Genomic DNA, 20,658 nt, shown 5'->3' on the forward strand with positions numbered 1-20,658 from the left:
TTGTAAAGTGCTTTTTTTTTTTGTTTAATTTATCAAGACCTGAAGGTTTTTAAAGACAACCCAGATGCTGTAATGTGTGAATACCAATGCATAATAACTTATAAGAAGCCATCTAAGCAGGTATATATAAAGAAAAACTTATGTGCAATAGGAAGGGTATTCAAATTGCTCCATCTAACCACAAAGAAGAGCAAATCATCCCCAAAGTATAAAGTGGTTTAAAGACAGGGAATTGAGAACTAAATTTGAAGCTGACATCTTGACAGTCTCATGACCTAGTTTCAGGCACAAAGCTATACAAGAGTGACAAATGAGGAAAAAGAAGGAGAGGCAGACAGAAGGAGCCAGAAAAAAAGAAGAAAAAGAAAAAAAAGTGTGATGCCATGGAGGGAGGAGAAGAAAAGGCATCAGAAAACAATTAAGAATAAAATACGATATTTTACATCAACTATACTTAAATTAAAAAAAAAGAATGAAATACTATAACACAATATAGCAGACAGACTGACTGCCTTAAAGCTGTTCTTTGGTAGGTGATCAAAACATGGAATAAATATTACACATTTAAATATTTATAATATTTTTTGTTTATTATAATGTTCAAATATTTATAATATTTATTATTATATTTATGAATAGAAATTTACACTTTTCAGTACACTAGTGTCCAATTCTCTGTCTACCAAAACAGCAATCCAGTGAAAACTGCAGGAGGGGAGATAAGTTTTATCTTAACTACTTTTTCCAACTTTTTAGATGATTAATACCAGGCATCCCAAATATATGAGGATTTTTTCATGAAGTATGGGTAGATATCCCATTGAAGAACATAAATTTCCCAGAACGCTGATCCAGAGTTTATGGTTGTTGGATCTTCTTAAATCTGTGCCTTTCTTTTGACAAGTAGATGATTTCCAAACTTTTCACTCTCACTGCCTCTGGGTTTAAAAGACAACATCAGGACCGCAAAATGACCAGAGGAAAAAAGAAGACTACAGCACTGAGTGGGGTTTGTAACAGTCTGTATCTCAGCTTTCAGCCCAAGCCCAGACCCCCACTACTTTTAAGTACATAATAGTTTATCAGAAAAGTACTACTTTTAGTTCCATTTACTTTTGTAGACAATCTTTTTGTGTGTCAGTGAGCTGTCTACTCAGTATCTATATGGCTGGCATCAACCAACTGGATGATGAAATCTGAAGAATGCTCTTTTAGGTGGGTATTTTTAAAACATTTAGATGTTTGTTGATATATGTCTGTATTGGGTTTCAATTTAAGATACTCCTTTTGGTGGGAATATTGCTAGAAGGAATGTTCCAAGAGGGTCAAACTTAGTTCAGGACAGGTCCCCTGGGGACATAGATTTATAGGAAATTAAAAGATTGATTGAAAAGAATCAGGTGCATGTTATAGAATTAATTATATGCAGTTTTCTAGCAAACATGCCTATGTATAGAAAATTGCTAATAATACATAGATATAACTACTGTGTACTCTTGCTTGCTATTTACTGATATGTTTTCTCACTAACAAGTTCTTAGGTCCCACCCTGGGTTATTAGGGAACATAGTGCTAATCAGTATTTTCAGAATGCTCAGAAGATTCTATTACAGATGGTTCTGAGACCACATTTTGAACCCTCAACTTTGATAACTGTAAAGTTCAAAAGTGAACATATGCAGTTTTTTACCCCTACTACTTAGAGTTCAACAGCAGCATTTTTACTTCACTCGTGCTTGAATGGAGAAGCTATGAGGCTCAAACATGGTGGTAAAAGAATTCAATAACAACTCCTTCCCTAAAGAATCCACTGGAGTTTAAGGCTTGGATTTTGATGAGAATAGAATTGGTTGGATCCCTCCTCCCAAGAATCTGCTTGTTTCTGATTGACATAGATACAAAGGAGTTCCGCTGGGGGGAGTTAAGACTACATTCTATTCTTATTAGAGATTCAAACATGCATCCCTGATTCTTAGAATAACCCAGATTATAGGAAAGACAAGAAAAGTCCTGGAGGTGACCTCACAAGGATGAGAGTGCATATATCAGCCAGATAACATTAGGCCTGAGGGTCATAGAAGAGAGCAAAGAAATGCCCCTGGTGGAGTGTGCAGGTGGTCCTGAAGCCCAGCCTGGTATAGCCACCAGCAGCGTGTGCATCACAGAATGAAGGAGGATGCATGGGCAGCTACCGTTCTATAAACAGAAGGGGTGGGTCTCCCAGACATCACGCATGATACCCCAGCAGCAACCAGATGACAGAAGGTAAGTCTTGCCTCCATGGGGCAAGTTCACAGCATCCTCCAGATTTTGGGCTGTAGGGAACTGGCACTGGGTATTACAGCTTGTGGGGCAGCAACACCCAGGATTGATGTATGGACTTTATAAACAATCCTGGGAAACCTTAGATATGTTAGGGGAATGGGAGACTTAAACAGACTGTATCTTTTGACATCAATCAGGTAAGGTTTCGGAGCCAATGAAAATTGGGAATTAAAATCAATGTAACCCACTCATAATCCCAAATAGAGAAGGAGAGAAGGGTGGGTAAACTAGTTCCATTCGTACTGGTTGGTGCTTTTTTCTTTTTTTTGGCTATTATACAAATCCGCCCAACAAAGGAAATCCTAAAGACTTAATTCCTCTGAGTGACGACTTTGAATGCCCAAAATTCCTTTTGTTAATAGTCTCCAATTTATGACTCAGAGATGGAAGCGTTGTTTTTTAAAAAAATACATGCTAAGATTTAGGGTGAAAAATATATATGTATCTTCCAGGTTAAGAGTTACCTAGCACACTGTCATTACTCAAATGCCCATTCTTCTGGTGATGCTTTCCCCATTGCTTTAGCAGGGCTAAGGATAGCAGGGACCTTTGACGTTTCAGGTTTGTGAACACTGCATGTGGATTTCATTGTGGAAACCCAGCTCTAATCCTTCTACATTCAGGCTTTGAGAAGCAGCCTCTCAATGGCTCAATCCAATGCTTCATTTCAAATTCCATTTAATGTCCTCCCAAGGTGTTTTCAAAATGAACGAACTGAGTTTTCATTTGTGTATAACTTGAGCTTTTTAAAAGTTTAAGATAAAATTTGTCATAACAAAAATGAAGCACTGGTTAAGATAAATGTCCTGTCTGGAGCTCAACACACTTTTTCTGTAAAGAGCCAGTAAGTAAATATTTTGGGCTATGTGTGCCATACAGTTTCTGTCACAACTACCCAACTCTACCATTGGACCATGAAATAAACAATGATAATATATAAACAAATGGGTGTGGCAGTGTTCCAATAAAACTTTATTTACAAAAACAGGCAACCAGCCTACAGGTCACAGGTTGTTGACTCCTGTTCTAGGCTCTCATGTTCTGTCACAGATATCTTTGTTTTGCTTTGTTGTGTTGTGTTTATAACAACAGTATCTGTCTTTAGACGTGAGTAGAGAAGAGACAATAGATTTCAGAAGATGGATACAGCCATTAGAACTGTGAAATGCCTAGCTCCATACAAAAGCATCAGATTGCTAAACAAACAACAAATTAAGTTAGTTTAGTAAACAAACACTTCCCCATGTTAAGAAAAAAATAAATCACAAAGGAGAAAACAGATACCATGGTAAACTCTTGGTAGGAAGAACTTACAATAAGGATCTGGTAAATGTGTAGCCTAATTATAAGACCACATCCATGCCCACAGTGAAAAGCCTGATGCTGTATAAAAATCATAAAGGAATTACCTTACTATGTGGACTGATGAATATTTGAAATGTACCGCACATAAAGTCACAACTAGCCAGGTAAGCAACAAAGCTGTGTCTCTTGACTGCTGATTAAGCCCATAAATTCTTGGGAATGTTAGGCATAAACAGCAAAAGCCAAAGAGCGAAGCCAAAAAAAAAAAAAAAAAATGGAACCTTCTTACTTTGCTCTGGTCTCTTTCCATGGTAACCACTCTCAAAGCCATGAAAGGTCGGAAGAGAAACTTGCCTGTTAAAGAAGCCGATGGTTTTTCATTAGCAAATGTCATTTCCAAAGATAATGTGTTGATTTAAACTTTCAACTTTCTTCAGGAAATATTTTTTATAGGCCTACATTTGAGTCAAGCCTCTCTTTCAAGCAATGAAGATGCAAGGGGGAAGAGGGGATGTGACTGGTTTGTGGTTTCTATCATAATATAAACATAAATTCCTCTTGCAATTCTCCACTTTGTAGATCAGAAAACTAGTTTTATTCCAACTTGAAAAATAAAATCATGAATTCCTAGCAGCTTGTCTGGTAGGGATTCAGTAGTTTCTTTGACTTCTTTGTGCAACTAGAAAGAAATCCCTTTGGCACTGGTTTCTTTTGTAAAAATTGTACTTAAGTTTTAAAGAAAGAATGTTTGATATTCTTTTCTGTCCATCTTCCTACCTCTTTATTAAAGTTGAATTTATAATTAATATGAAGTAAAATTATCTTTTTCAGATGTACAGTTCTATGAATTTTAACACATGCATACATTCAAGTAAACACTACAATAATCAGGATACACAACAGCTCTTGCACACCCGAAAATTCCCTCGTGCTGTTTCTTTGTAATCACACCTTCCTCCACCTCTACTCTGTGGCAACCTCTGATCTGTTCTCTGCCACTATAGTTTTAGCCTTTTGAGACTTTCCTATAAAAAGAATCACGCAGTATGCAATCTTTTGAAACTGCTGTCTTTTTTCACTCATTATAGTGGCTTTGAGATCCAGCCAAGCTCTTCCATGTGTCAGCCGTCCATTCCTTTTTATTGCTGAGTAGTTTTCCGTCATATTGATGTATCATGGATTGTCTACTCATGCATTGAAAGATAGTTGGAGTTTTTCTAGTGTTTGGTAATGATGAATAGAACTGCTGTAAACATTCACGTATAGGTTTTTATACGAACATAAGTTTTCATTTCACTTGGGTAAATTCCTAAGAATGGGATGCTGAATCATATGAGAATTGTATCTTTTGTTTCCAAAGTGGCTGTACCATTTTGCATCCCCAACGTCAATGTGTGAGAGTTCCAGTTGCTCCGCATCCTCACCAGCATCTAGTATTGTAGGTATTTTTTTTTACGTCATTTGAATTGGTGTGTAGTAGTAACTCATCATCTTTCTTTCAAAAAAAATTAATTTTCTCTTTCTGGTCTTCTATCTTATACTCTCACTAAAAACCATATCTTCTAACTCCCTGTTCTAAGTACTATAGAATCTATGCCCTAAGGAAGATTGCACTTACTCTTTCAACTTTTTTTTTTCTCTATTTTTGGTGACTCCAAGCTAACTGTAGATACAGTTCCTATTTTAGAAGAAACAAACTCATCTGATTAGGTCATTGTAGTAAGTTGTTAATAGAGAGTGAATCACCCACTTTGGAGCAACACCCCTGTTTGCCAGGAGGAAGCCATGTTGATTCAGGTGTGTGTGTGGTGTATTTTAAGAGCAGAGTCGGATTGTTCCAGCAAGGTAATGCACCTACAAATTAAATTAAGGCTTGACATCTAAAGGAGATTCTTAACAAGTACAATGCATCTCCCTGTATGTTGACAATCTATATAATAATAAGGTTACACAAGTCTCTAAACATCAGAAGGGACAAACTTGTCTCTGCATATCTAATATTTGGGTGAAGATTCTGTGGGCTAATTAACCATGGTAATGATGAGAGGATGTAATTGGAGATTTCAGGGCAAGGATTCATTCTGAAAACTGCCAAGGCAGAGCGAGTGGAGAGAAGAGTGGCAAGAGGGATGGTGCTGAGTGACCAGACAGGAAATGATGTTAACCTTGGTCTGGATCCACTTCCTTGGTTATCCATTCTTTTAAAGTGGGTAGCACTAGGGGAGCCTACAAATGAACATAAAGTAATGGGGAAGAGAGGAGCTTTGCAGAAGTGTGGAGGTGAGAATGGGAAAACTGATGTTATGAGAACGTGCATGGGGTATTTTAAAGAAACTTTTCGCATTTTATTCATTCGAGGTTTTCAAGATTGTAAGTCACATATGATTTAAAAAAATAGTTTTAAAGAGGATCTCAAAGCTACTCTACTGAGTGAAAGCTTAGGATAACTTGGAGAAAGGAAGAAGGAAGAAGGGAAGCTTGTTGGAAGGCTCTTGAAATAATCTTGGCCTAAAATTGTGATGCAGCAGACTCTGCTTTGTCTCTCATGTCCAGTCAATCTCAAATTCCTCTCTATTCCCTTCTTTACGTTCATATGAGCCTTACTTCGAGCAGCACCCTGATTCTTCACTCTTGGGTTACTAATGGTTCCATACTGACTAAATTATTCTCTCCTGCAGAATGTTTGGAACAAGTATCTCATGTAGGCAGCATACATATGGATAACATTTAGAAGGGCAGAGGCTTAAAACTTTTTATCAAGAATATTTTCAGTGTAAACTTTTTGTTTCATACTTTATTATTTACCATTAAAAGAGAGATTCAAGTTCAATGACATGTGTCAGCAGAGCTCCTAAACTACCCTTCAATGAACATATTTCAACAGGTCCTCCCAAAACCTTTAGAATACACTAAAGACCTTTCTTGGGACTACTTTTTCTTGAATTTGAAGAGAGGGAGCTGCTAGAATCTGGACATTTCCAGGGTCAGGACCCCAAGAACTGCACAAATAAAGTCTGTGAAAATGGCTTAACTCAAACTTCAAGAATTTAGCACAGGCCTTGAAGGCAGTAGTTACTTAAAGTATACTTAGTAAATTGAATTGCATCACACCATTTTATTTGATGTAACATATTTTTTTTCTGCTCCATTTTCTTCCTTACTAGAAGAACAAGTAAAAATGAGCAGTTAGAGAGAAAAGGTTTCTGAAAGAGAAAAACACTAACCAACTAGATGTAGAAATTTTAAATGGCTATAAAACCCTTGACTTGTGGAGGCATAATTTTTGTGGAGTCTTATGATGAAGCACTGCATGGCATGTGTATAAAACTCTCTGGGTGGTAAGTTTGATGATACACAATCAAGCTTACCTTTATTTAGAGTTCAGAGAGAAAGTTTCCATCAGAAAGTCTTCTGATTGGCTGCCACTGTCAATTTTTTATTCACTCTTATTTTCTACCTCTAGCTAGAGGCAATACAGAAGGGGACAAATCTTTGAATCACCTTGTCTTCTCTAAGCCCTGCTTAATTGCATGCATTTGGCTAACAATTTACTATATAAAACTACCAGAAAGTTCGATAAGTTTAACACTACTTTCTAAGTATTACTTGGCAGTACCAACCTTCACGCATTCAAGTATTCCATCAATCTGTAACTCAATCATTCAGCATTTTCTGAACAAATCTGCCTATCTAACTGATTAAAAACCAAGAAACCCAAAGTAATGTCTCTGATAAAAAATGTGTTAGCATGGTCTTTTAAAAAATACCTGAACGTAAATCTAATCTCATCATGTTGGAGGTAGGATGGCAAGCTCAGCTGCTTTTTTTTTTTTTTTTTTTAATAAAATAATCTAAGATGAGTGAGCAAGATACTACAGTAAGGCATACATTATATCCATCTGCAGTTCATCTCTCCATCTGGAGCAGATATCACATGCAGGGCTTCCATACAAGATAACCTAACCAGTACCAGACTGACCTGACCAACCCCCATTGGTAATGATATCTAGTTTTCCTACTTACTGGGCAGTATGTTTTTAATTGACCACATTTTTAAAAGCTTCTACAGGATCAGTTCTATCATTTTCAGTGTTGTGGCTACAAAATTTAAAAAAAAAAAGAAAAAGCTCCTTTTCGGAAAATCACAGCATTTCTCATTATGTTTCTATTGTCAGAATCTGAGTTTGACATTTAAAAGAGTTACAGAAAACTATACCCACCTCATGCATTTCCCCCTTTTCCTTTTCCCATTTGTCTAGTATAATCATACATCTGCATATAATCCATCAAAAAGATAATTAAATGTAACCCTGGGAAAAGCCAGGGTAAGTGTAATTTCACAAATATTTACAGGCTTTGTCTGAGGCTTTGCATATGGACATTTACCATTTTCTTTTGTGCCAAGTTTTGGTTATATGTGGAGGATGACCGGATGCTTAAAGAAGAATTAAAGAGACACGGGTTCTAACTGAGCCTGCTACTCACTTGAGACGTGACCTTAGGCAGAAAACATCTTGAATCGCAGTTGCTATTTCTATAAATGTTAAGGTGAGAGGGAGACAACCCCTCCAGGTAATCGTCCATGCTTCTTCCACCAGCAGTAGTCTGAGACTCCAAAGATAAATTTCTTTTTGTTGTCACCAATCAGCCTGTAATTATTTGCATGTTTAACAAGCAAGTCAAGACAGTTAGAAGCACAGTTTCATAGCTCCATGTTTTCCCTTGTGCTCCAGCTCCTGGTGTGCCTGCATAATTTCCAAGCATAGTTTGTCAACCGTAGAGGGCTACCTATACGAAATCCCACATTTCGCTCTTTGAGGTTGCTGAGTTCATCCTTTTCCTTCTCCATTTCATAAGCCTCCATTTCATAACCTCTACAATAGCCAGGTGGCCCAGTCTAAATCACGTAAGGTTAATTAGTCACTGTTTATTTGTAAGCTTCAGTACTCTCTGCTTCCAACATCTGCTTCTTGTACTCAGTGTTTAGCATCAGTCACTGCTCACCGTTGCCTCTGATGAGGTAGATTGGTCACTGGAGCAAGGTTTCAGGCAAATTTTAAGTCAGTTTTCTTCATTTTGTCACACTGAACAAAAATGTGTTGAATAATGACAGAATTTGCTTAGGGAGAATTTATAGGCTCGTGTAAAGTCCATGGTTTCTACTAAATTTAGTGTTAAATTTTATCTGTTAATGTTACTTACTACCATTGCATGGACATAATAGTGGTAAAGAAAGACAATACAGTATTTTATAGAGTTCTTTTACTCTCAGCTTCAGTGAATGACTGCCTAATAATTGGGCCCTAAATTTTACGTTGGCACCTCCAACAGGAAAGAAAACTGTAAGACTGATCCTTAAAAGGTTTTTATCCTAGGAAAACAAACACATTTCACCCCTCTCCAAAGAGCTGTGAGGCACCTTGGCTGCACCCTGGATGGGGGAGGGTCTTGTCCAGTTTCCCAAGTGTAGTTTAGTTAAGGTGTATTCCAATAGGCACATGTAAAGATGACCCTCAAGACACTTTAGTCCTGTCCATCATAAATGTGGCTCAGGGTGGCAATCCAAAAGGATCTCATTCTCTACTCCCAAGAAATATGGGGCTGGAGTCCTCCCAAAAGGAGAGAGTGGAAGAGACAGAATAAATACTAGAGGTATTGGGTTGGCCAAAAAGTTCGTTCGGATTTTTCCATAACATCTTGCAGCGAGACCCGAACGAACTTTTTGGCCACCCCAAAATATTTCTAACACTACAAAAATGGCGTTTAAATTGATGACATTATCTGCCATTTCAATTTCAGACAATAGCTGAAAATATTTTCAGCTAGTCCACCCACTACTCCCAGGTAAAAAACCATTTTATCAAAAGTTGATGTACTGGGCTTCCCTGGTGGCGCAGTTGTTGAGAATCTGCCTGCCAATGCAGGGGACACGGGTTCAAGCCCTGGTCTGGGAAGATCCCTTATGCCGCGGAGCAACTAGGCCCGTGAGCCACAACTACTGAGCCTGCGCATCTGGAGCCTGTGCTCCGCAACAAGAGAGGCCGCGATAATGAGAGGCCTGCGCACCGCGATGAAGAGTGGCCCCCGCTTGCCTCAACTAGAGAAAGCCCTCGCACAGAAACGAAGACCCAACACAGCCATAAATAAATAAATAAATTTTAAAAAAAGAAAAATTGGTTTAGAAAAAGCATAATTTAAAAAAAAAAAGTTGATGTACTTGTTATTTGCTCTATGTCTTGAGTTACTAGAAAGAAGCTTGAACTGCAAAGAATCAGTTCCAAACTAGCAGCCAATACTGATTCCATGCCTCCTTCCAGAGAGCCTCAGCCACAGCCCAGGAATTCAAACACAAGTGGAAGTAGGAACTCGGCTTGTCTCAACATCAATAAACATGTCTTTATAATGAAAGACAAGACTTGTTTGCCAGAACTGGAAGGAAAACATATCTGTTTTGTGTACTGCAGAAAACTGGTCCATGGACAGTGTCACGAAATGAAGGCAGAGGCCTTTCAAGCCAGAAAGAAAGGTCTAATGAGACCCGAGCTTGCTGGCCGTGCGAGGGTCGCCTGATTTTACCAAATGTTCTCAGATGCTGCCTTCAAAAGATTATCTGTTTTTTATCCACCACTGATTGTCCCTTTTCAGCTGGTCCTGAAACCTATTTAAATTTTGCCAGTCAAATTTCTGGGGATTGATACCAAATCAAGACAGACTGATTGACGCTGATTTGGAGTTTATAAAAGGCAGGAAGAGCGCATAAGTTTTCCATATGATTTTTTACAGAAAAAAAATCTGAACCTGGATATGTTCATTTATAAGTGAGATCTTGAGGTATATTTATTTATGTTTGTCAGTTCCTTAAAGAGAAAGGAAGAGAGAGGGGAGAGAGAAAGAGAAGTTGATTGCCTTTGGAGCATGAGTTTCATAAAACCTCTCTAAAATGGGGCAAAATGAGTAGTTTCAAAAAACCAAAATGATAATGTCCCTAAACTATCTTGGTAAGCTTAGTTGGCTGGTATAAGAGAAAATAATTTAATTAGGAAAAGGAACTAGGAAATTGCATTAATTTAGTGACTTAAGTATGAAAATGAATGTGAAAAAAAACAAATGTACATCAGCCAGAGGCATTTTTCTATTCATTCTTGTTTCCCCTTTTGGCATTCTGGAGAGTTTACATGAGCTGAGTAGGAAGGGCTTGTCTTGTTAGAAGCAAGAGCCTAAGCCACATAGCCACAGTGAGCTTATTCCTTTCACCCTGTTGCTCTAGACAGTCTCAACGTTAAAATTCAACTATTCTGTATTTCACCTCTTTCATTAGAAGCATGAAAAGCAGATGCCACATCCTGAACTCAAGAGAGCAATCATTTGCATGTCCCAGGGTGTGGAATAACTTGTTCCCGTTGGCTAGGACAGCAGAGTGTAATGGTTAGAGCACAGGCTTTGGGAGCACAAAATCCTAATTTAAATTCTGGCTCAGGCACTACTCTCTGGTTGAACTTGGGGACAATGTTTTCAGTTACATAATGGGAACAATAAGTCCCATCTCAGAAGGCCATTGGGAGGACTCAACCAAAATCAATTTGGTCACTTGTAAGCTGTTACATGGTATCTGGCACACGTGCTAGGCCCTGAGTTTGGTGATGCTAGTGGGATGTGTATCGTTTTATGTCATTTTAGACAGGGGAGGCAGTCAGAGATTCTACTCTAATCCTCTCGTTTCCATTCTACTAGTATACAGATTGAATGCTTCTCTTCCAGCTATTGTTTAGAAGCAAACAGAGAAGTCTTGTTCCCTTGGTCATGAAAAAAAAATAAGAACTGTTATTGGAGGTGCCCAGGAGAAGCAACAAGAATATGGTAAATATAATAATGACTGAAATAAGAGGAATCGAAACAGGAATAAAGTTTTTCCTTTGTCCTAACTTAAAATAATGAAAAATAAACACCAGAGGCAGATTTCTCTTGAAGACAAAGACAGTCAAGTTTCTGAGCCCCCATTTCCTAAACACTTTCTAAAGCAATATTTACTTTCAGGTTGAATTTTGTATTATCTTCCTTAAGGAGGGTCCTCAGAATCATATCAGCTTCAAGCTGCATAAGACCTGGGTCCACCCTTGTGAAAGTTGTTTCTAATTACATTTTCTCATATTCCTCCAGCTCTTCTTCCATACTAAACTTTTTATTTAAACTTTGAATGTGAAATTTGGAATCTGATGTGCAAAACAAACAGAAGGAAAGTGATCATCTGATTAACTGGCAAAACTCTCACACTCCGAAAGCACTGACATATGTTCACTCAGCAGCAGAACAGTACATCACATTTGGGTAATGCTTGCTCAATTATAGAACATCATTTGAAAACTTCTTAACTGACAAATAGCATATACATAAAGGAGCAGACACACCATAAGCGAATAGCGGGTGGATGATTAGAAATTGAAGACAGCCTTGCAACAACGATCCATGCCTAATTAAATAAGCAACATTACCAACTTCCCAGAAAGCCCCCTACGCCCTGTCATTCATTTATTTTCGCAATTTCTTTAATCTGAGAAACTTCAAACCTTCAAAGAAATGAAATAATACAATCACCACGGCACACGGTTTAGCTAGATTCATCAACCTCAACCTCTTAACATTTAGCCCCATCCCCTTGCTCCTGCAATCTCCCTCCCGTCCTCTCTCTCATTTAGCCATTTGAGAAGCATCATAACACCTCGCTCCTAAAAATTTCATGCAGGGGCTTCCCTGGTGGCGCAGTGGTTGAGAATCTGCCTGCTAATGCAGGGCACACGGGTTCGAGCCCTGGTCTGGGAGGATCCCACATGCTGCGGAGCAACTAGGCCCGTGAGCCACAACTACTGAGCCTGTGCGTCTGGAGCCTGTGCTCCGCAACGAGAGGCCGCGATAGTGAGAGGCCCGTGCACCTCGATGAAGAGTGGCCCCTGCTTGCCGCAACTGGAGAAAGCCCTCGCACAGAAACGAAGATCCAACACAGCCATAAATAAATAAATAAATAAATAAATAATTTAAAAACGGCCTTCCATGAGACATAGAATGTCTTGCAGATAATACAAATCATTATCTAAAAAAAAAAAAAAAAAAATTCATGCATTCCCTAAGAGCAGGACATTCTCCTATATAACGGCATTACCATTATTACAATAAAATAAATGTTGATTCAGCGACACCATCTAATATCTAGTCCACATTCAAATTTCCCAATGTCCCCAAAGTTCCTCTTTAATTTTTTTCTCCATCCACGATACAATCAGTGTTTTTGTATTGCTTCTGTTTGTCATGGCTCTTTGGTCTTCTTTACTCTTGAACAGTCTCAGAACTATTTCTGCCTTTGGGACATTGAAAGCACAAAATACCTTACGAAGTGTCCTAGAGCTGAGTTTGAAAGTGAGTCTCCTGACTTTACTCTTGTTCATGTTTATCGTGTCTACTCCTAAGTGTGGCTACCTCAGATGTCCCAGGCAAGACCAGCTACATAATTTTGGAAACTGAGCAAAATTAAAATTCAGGACCTCTTGCTCAAAAAGCAGGGGGAGAATGCTGTTTAAGATACTAAAATATAAAGCTTCTATCTTTAAAAATATTTTATTACTATGAAATGTAATGGGGTAGCAGTAATACATAAAAAACAACATAAAGTTATAAATTACAAAAATAAATTTTCATGTCATATTTTTATACAATAAATAATAATACTAATAAAGCCAATTCTTTATTAATAAAGACTACTATGGTATCTTGATCAATCATGAGATTTTCCTGGCTCTCTTTTCTGCCTATTCCTTTATTAGATCAATCAAATTTATACTTTTAGCAACTTCGTTCTCAATCAGTATAATTGAAAGTAATCGTTGGCAAATGAAATGTAGCAAATGCTTTTTTATAATTTTTAACTTTGAGAAGGACTTTATGCCGATGCAACTGTTACTATAGCTGTTAAGAGTATTTTATATGCTTCACAATATTGGGAGAAACTTTTGATAAGGTATTTTGAAATACAAATTTTAGAATATCTAGACTAATGATTCTTGAGAAACAATTTTTCTAAAAAGATTTAACTCTGTACAAATCCATTTTGTGTCAGCCTGAATTTAATTTTAAGTGTAAATTTATACGATGGCATTTAAATGTTTCCTCTGACATTTTATGTAACTTGCAGAGGTCATACAAGAAACTGAAAATGGCTTCACGGTGTGTACATAATTCAAATGCCTATTTATGCATTATACTGCTGTATCTTCAATTACAAGGAAACATTCATATAAAATTGTTTTCTTGTTAATAGTTGGTTAATACAAAGCTTCAAATGAAAATAGCATTCTTTTCTATCAAATGTGATAATTTTAAAATTTAATTTCTATTTCTAAGCTTCTGAATAGTTGCTTTGCAATGGTACAACTGTTTTCAAACACAGAGATTCTAAAGTTTTTGAAGAATTCTAGTAACGTCTTTTTTTTTTTTTTTTTTTGGCTGCGTTGGGTCTTCGTTGCTGTGCGTGGGCTTTCTCTAGTTGCGGCGAGCAGGGGCTATTCTTCCTTGCAGTGCTCGGGCTTCTCACTACGGTAGCTTCTCTTGTGGAGCACGGGGCTCTAGGTGCACGGGCTTCAGTAGTTGTGGCACACACACGGGCTCAGTAGTTGTGGCTCACGGGCTTGTTGCTATGCGGCATGTAGGATCTTCTCAGACCAGGGATCGAACCTGTGTCCCCTGCATTGGCAGGCAGATTCTGAACCACTGCGCCACCAGGGAAGTCCCCTAGTAACTTGTTAATATGCCTTATTGCAAAGTCTATGCATGCACTATTATTCTGTAGTAATTTACTGACAAAGTTTACTGCCTGAGTGCCAGTAGTTCCTGTGCTGGTTGTATATAGTCAAAATGAATGTGCGTCCCATCACTTCTCTGGGGATCCGTGGTGCCCTGGACTGCCCCAGGCATGCACATGGACACTGGGCACCCAGGCCAATTGTACAGCACGTATGCTGCCCACTGCCCCTCTGTGTCCATCAGCCTGAGCCCATACATGCTGCCAACAGGTATATCTTTTCTGCTCACACGCATGCTCCATTGTCTCATCACACTTCACTTACAAAACACAAAATCAAAGATGAAAGGATTAAGAATTTCAAGACAGAACAGCAGAGCATTAAATCAAACTCAGGACTCTTCTGAGAGTGGGGCCCTGTGACTGCAGAGATCACAGACCCATGAAGCTGGCTGGCCCCAGGGACTTGCTAGGAAATTGTTCCTAATAAGGTCAGAGGCAAGTGAGTATAGGCACACCCATCATTTCTACAACTGGGTCCACAACCAGCTGGGACATCAAAGACCAGTGAGAGATGTCTGCTTCCAGGAAACTCCGGCAGATCGCTGCCGTAGGGCAGAGGGTCTCACACTTGGTGTGCATCAGAGTGACCTGGAAGGTGACTCAGATACGGGTTGCTGCGCCAGACCCCAGAGTTTCTGACTTCGTAGGTCTGGGAGGGCCCATGAATTTGCATTTCTGGGTGATGCTGATGTAGCGACTGCACTTTGAGAACCACTGCCATAGGGTAGAGTGGCGCCGGTTTGCTTGATACTCCATTTTTGCTAAGAGAGAGCCAAAACCCAGATTTTATGTAAAATCTTCCAATTCTTAAAAAATATTTGCTTGAAAGTTTTCAAACACCAAATGAAACATATGTGTAGGTAGAAATTGACCTGAGTTTTCTTGGTTTATCACTCTGCTGCCAGAAATTATACTAAATTAGATTGAAATAACACTCAAAATCTTAATGTTGAAAAGTCTAGTAGGAAACTGGGTCAGGGATACAATTTCTGAAGAGCCATCACCAATGAAAGTAGACAGCATTATTTATTCTAATAAGTTTTAGATCAAACTGCTATTATTTTTCCCCTGGACTCTAGTAAAAAAACAAAAAGTATGATGAGTAAAATGCATGGATACCTTCAGACTTATGTTATCAAAAGAAAAGGAAAACACATTACACAAATTAGGTAATGGATTTCCCACTGTGGGTAGGAATTACAAGGTAAAATAGAGATACAGTGTCTTCGCCTCATTTTCGTCTGAAATGTCAAGTGCCTCTTTCACGTGAAGCCATCTCTCTCCAACACCTTCAACTCCCTTTCCTTCTAATCCCCAAACTTTCCTTTATCACAAATACCATACCATTAGCTGTGCAAATCCAATATTCAACCGTTCTAATTAAGATTGAGGAGAAAGGAATGAAGGCACGTTTTTCATGAAGTGAAAAACTACAGCTGAATTCATTTTACTCAGCAGCAATTAAAACACATTTGTGAATTTATAAATATTTTGTAGCGTGGTTCGGCAAGTGTTTCTAATTTGAGCGATGACAGGTGTTTGTTTAAAATAAATAGCGATCCTGGGGTCTTTTACTTAGGATTCAAAATATGTCACTGTGGAAGAATGAAATTGAATGTAAGCTATGTTTTCTCCAGAAACCAGTTGTGATATGCCCTGTTTAGTTAACTTTGACATAAGTCAGATTAGCATGTGAAAAGCACCTACTAGGTGTCAGTGGCTAGTTCTCCTACTTGCATTTAACCTTCAGAACAATTCTGAGACATAGGTCTTTTAGCCCCTTGTTATGGATGAGGAAGCTGAGTTCAGAAAGGGTAAATGACTTCACCAAGGTCATATGGCCAAGAAGTAACAGAGATGAAATCTGAGCACAAAGCCTGGATCTTACCCATCGGGATAGTCACTGGTGATGATCTTTACCTTCGCCAACCCTAGCTCAGATGAATACCTGCAGGGGCTGTCCCATGAGAGCAATGTCATTCTTACACGCAGCTTACAGGGACGGGAAGCTGAGGGCTTCAAGTGAACAGTGATCCAGGTGCCTTCCTGGATTTGTTTTTGGGAGATGATTGCAAGATTAAATCCTAGACCGTGAAGTCAGACTGTATTCAAATATGATCTTTTTCACTTAGTAGTTTATGACCTTTGGCAAGTTGCTTGGCTGCTCAAAGCCTCAGTTTCCCTCCTTGGTAAAATGAGGATGATAATAGCACATGCCCCAGGGACTGCACTGAGGATAAAATTAGATGATGAGTCGCTGGGCAGTCTACCTGGCACATTGTGGATGCTCAGTAAATCTGGGCTATTATGATGTTATTTCATTTAAAGGGATTTTTGGGAGCCCCTCCACCTCCAAATACCTTATCTACCCAGGAGCCACTTCTGAAGTCACAACAGGACAAATTCAGCAGGTCACTGACTCCTACCCTTAAGAGCCAATTCAGGTGTCATTTCTCCCAGGAAACCTTCCCATACATTTTGTACACATTTGCCTAGCTTTCTGCTTATCAGATTATACACTATAGTAAAATAAATTCTTTTCTATTATGAAGTTTACTAATTTGACGTTTGCTCTACTTAGGCTGTGCGTTCTCTGAGAACTGACCTTCTTTCTTTCTTACCCACCTTGGGGTAGATCTAGAAGTGCTGGCTCTTGCCCTAACCTGCCGGCATAGGGTTCTACCTCTGCAAAGCAGCCCCTCTGCCTGCAAAGCATTTCTGCGAATCACCAATAGTGTTGCTTTGTCTGGCAGGCACCATGGCCCTGCTGAGTTCAGTGAACTCACCTGCCTCTCCCTCTGGGTGTCACTTCCCCTGGTCCACCATAATCATCACCCCCCAAGCACTGCAGGGACACCTTAAGTAAAAAAACTGAGCAGTGGTCTGTGAACAAGAGGAAAAGAATCTTCTTTGCTGTCTGGATTTTGCCTCTTCCTAGAATTTCCCTCAGTAATAGTGGAGTAAGAATGGTGGGAAAATGGGAGCGATTCACTTTAGGTGAAGGCAATACAGGGGGCATTGTCTGCAGACATTAAAAACTGGGACTTCCCTGCTGGCCCAGTGGTTAAGACTCTGCGCTCCCAAAGCAGGGGGCCCAGGTTCAATCCCTGGTCAGGGAAGTAGATCCCGCATGCTTCAGCGAAGATCTAGCATGCTGCAACTGAGAGCTGGCGCAGCCAAATAAATAAATATTAAAAATAATAAAACCAACTAGAAGTCAATCTGCTTTTTTTTCTTTTTTTTTCTTTTTTTCTGGCCGCACCACTCGGCTTGCAGGATCTCAGTTCCCCGACCAGGAATTGAACCCCTGGTTGAACCCAGGCCATGGGCAGTGAAAGCCCCAAATCCTAACCAAGAGAACACCGAGGAACTCCCTCAATCTGCTTTATACTATCACTATGCACTGGCAATTCCAACAGTGCTAAACTAGTCCTCCCTGAAAAGCATCTTTAGTTGATCTAAGTTCTAAACAACTGCTGCAGTTGTTGTAGAGTTTTAATAATAATAAAACAATGACATTAGCAATAATAATATAGGCTTCAAAACAGCAAGTTTTGTTACTTATCCTTAATAAGCATGGTATCTACACAAAAGTTAATTCAGAGAACTCCCAGTTTTACAGTCAGTCTCCAAACACACAGACTCAGCTGCATAATTTCATTTGAAGAGTTCGGAATTGTTTGGAATCAGTCCAACTCACTAAGGCTGCAGTTTGTGTCTTCAATTCCCCGATTACTACATATTCCTGCATTTAACCAGTAGGTTCAAGATAATGACAGTTTGATGGTTGGAAAGATGAAAAGACAGAATTTGAGTTGCTTCAATTTTATCATTCTATATGACCACTGGGACTTTTTGTGTTTGAAATGTAACAATAAAATAGAGCGCAAATTGTGGGTTTTGCTTGGTAGATGCAAATTTTAGTTCATATACTCAATATTTTAATAAACATTAATAATATCATTGCATTGAAAAAAATTTAATTGTTTTTCAATTAAAGAGTGAATACAAATTCAGAATGGTGTTGATTATTGCATGAAATTCTAAATTATAATCTGAAAATCATAAATTATTACTGAAAATAATTTTGTTGTGTTGGGAAGTATTAGTGATCTGCTACAGGTGTCAAATACGTTAGGAATGCCATGAAAAGTAACGCTCCCTGGGTCACGGTTTCTTAACAACGAATGATCTTTCAGATGTCACTGAAAACCAGAAATCCATATAGACTTTATATACAGAGATCCATGTTACTGAATATATGTGTACTGCTGAAGGATAGCATACAAAATATATGATATTACTAAAATTCAGACCAGAGGCAACAAAGCCTAAGCTGGAGACAAAAGTCAAACTCTTGTTTCCCCATCAAGCGTGTCTTGCTTCCTACCCTCCTCCCTCCCAAGGTTTCTGGGCTCCAGTGCAAAGACCCCTGAGGAGACTGCCCCACCGGTTCTCCCACACATCATTCACACAGCTTCAGCTCACGCTGGGACCCCTCTGCCTTTGTAACCAGGTCAAGTATAGAGCCTAACAGCAGGTATACAACGCATGCTAAATGGGTAAATGAAAGAACAAAATGCATGAAATTAAACCACCCCAACATGATCCTATGTAATCAGATCTATTTTCCTCTTGGGTGGACAGGGAAAGGGAAAGAGGAAGGGTGGGTGGAAGGGAGGGAGCCAAGGGTCAAGGCTAGTGCCAGGCACGGGGACGTCTGGCTCACTTCTCAGCCTGGCCAGGCTGGAGCCTGTGTGGGGTCCTGTTTCAGGAGCCGCTCCACCAAGTGTTGGGGTAGAGCAACCAACAAGGAGAGTCCTTTTACTGTTGCTCTTCTACTTCCATAACACTTCAGGTTTCATGCTTTGCAACCATTGATTATTTATTCCACAGGCACTCCGGAGAGATTTTACAGACTAGGAAACACTCGGAGCAAGGTCGAGGGTCTTGAAAAGCCTACAGAGCACTTCAGTGAGAGTGCTGACGCCAGACTCCATCGTTTCCACTCCTGTGCTCTGGTCCCCACTGCCCTTCCATCAGCCTTTTCTGCTACAGGTAAAGAAGCACCGTCTGGCTTTCCAGAGCCATTGAAAAAGTTGAACCCACTCACCTGTGTTTAATCATAATTGAAGACTTTCAGGAAAATGACTTTAGCCTTTTGAAACTATTTTAAGAGGAGATAAGGAAAAAGAAGCAGTTAAGTCTAAAATGTTGACTCAATTTCCCTTCCTTATCAAGTGGTGACCGGGAGTGAAGCAACATTTTAGAGACTCTACCATTTTGAATCCTAAGGGTATTTGGTGCTTTGATCTTTCAATAGGGCAGACAGTTGAAACTCAGCAAACAAGAATTTAAGTGAGACTTCCAGAGATCTATGGAGACTGCCAACTGTGGGCCTCCCTGTTGTTTGGACCGTAGCACCACCCACTGCCTTCAGAGTGCCTCCTGCCACCCCGCCCCACCCTCGGGAAGTTCAGGGAGGCCCACGAAACTCCATGGGCTCCTGGTAAGATGGCCTTTGCTGCAGCCGTGCCACCACGCACCTCACCCCTACCAACCAACCAAGAACAAGTCTAAGAAAAGGCTACGAGCAGAATTTAGTATTCACCTTCATCTAAAAGGCCATCACAGTCAAGCCAATTATGCTTTTAAAGCAATCACTTCCAGAAGTTCAGGATTTCCAAGTTCCCATCATTACTCAGGTTTTTATTCTCCTGTAGCCCTGTAATCCCCTAATCTGACCCAGTCTCCCACTGCTTCTCTGCCTCACAAACGCTTTCACTCTTTGATCTGAGATCTAGAGTCTATTATCAGCTGAATTCCCATTATCTACAACACTTCCTCCAGGTGCGTCCTTTTCCTTCTTTCTCTAACAGCAGTCTGGCTATTGTCTGACAGCACTACTCCCCCAACAGCCTTCACCAACAACGGTGATGTTTTTCTCCTGCTCCCATGTACCCTAGGGCCTGGGCATCAGGTGGTATCTTCCCAGCTCCTCTTGGCCACTTCTAAACAATTTCTCATCCCTTCTTCCTCAAACATGCAGGCCTCTTAGACCCACATCTGTCAGGCAGGACCACCAACCATCCCTCCTTGGTTTACTCATCTAACAAGTATGCAATTTGGCATCCATATTCATTGAAAATATTAGCATCCAGCTCACTGCCTTTCTTGAC

At 39.5% G+C, this 20,658-nt stretch overlaps 1 protein-coding gene across 1 annotated transcript in view; it reads right to left on the reverse strand.

The window, feature by feature from the left end:
* EPHA4 (EPH receptor A4) overlaps nucleotides 1-20,658 on the reverse strand; it is a 217,227-nt gene that overhangs the window by 32,133 nt on the left and 164,436 nt on the right. The window lies entirely within an intron of this gene.

This window comes from Balaenoptera physalus (genome assembly GCF_965194825.1).
Source record: "Balaenoptera physalus genome assembly, chromosome: 6".
In the NCBI taxonomy this organism is placed as follows: Eukaryota; Metazoa; Chordata; class Mammalia; order Artiodactyla; family Balaenopteridae; genus Balaenoptera; species Balaenoptera physalus.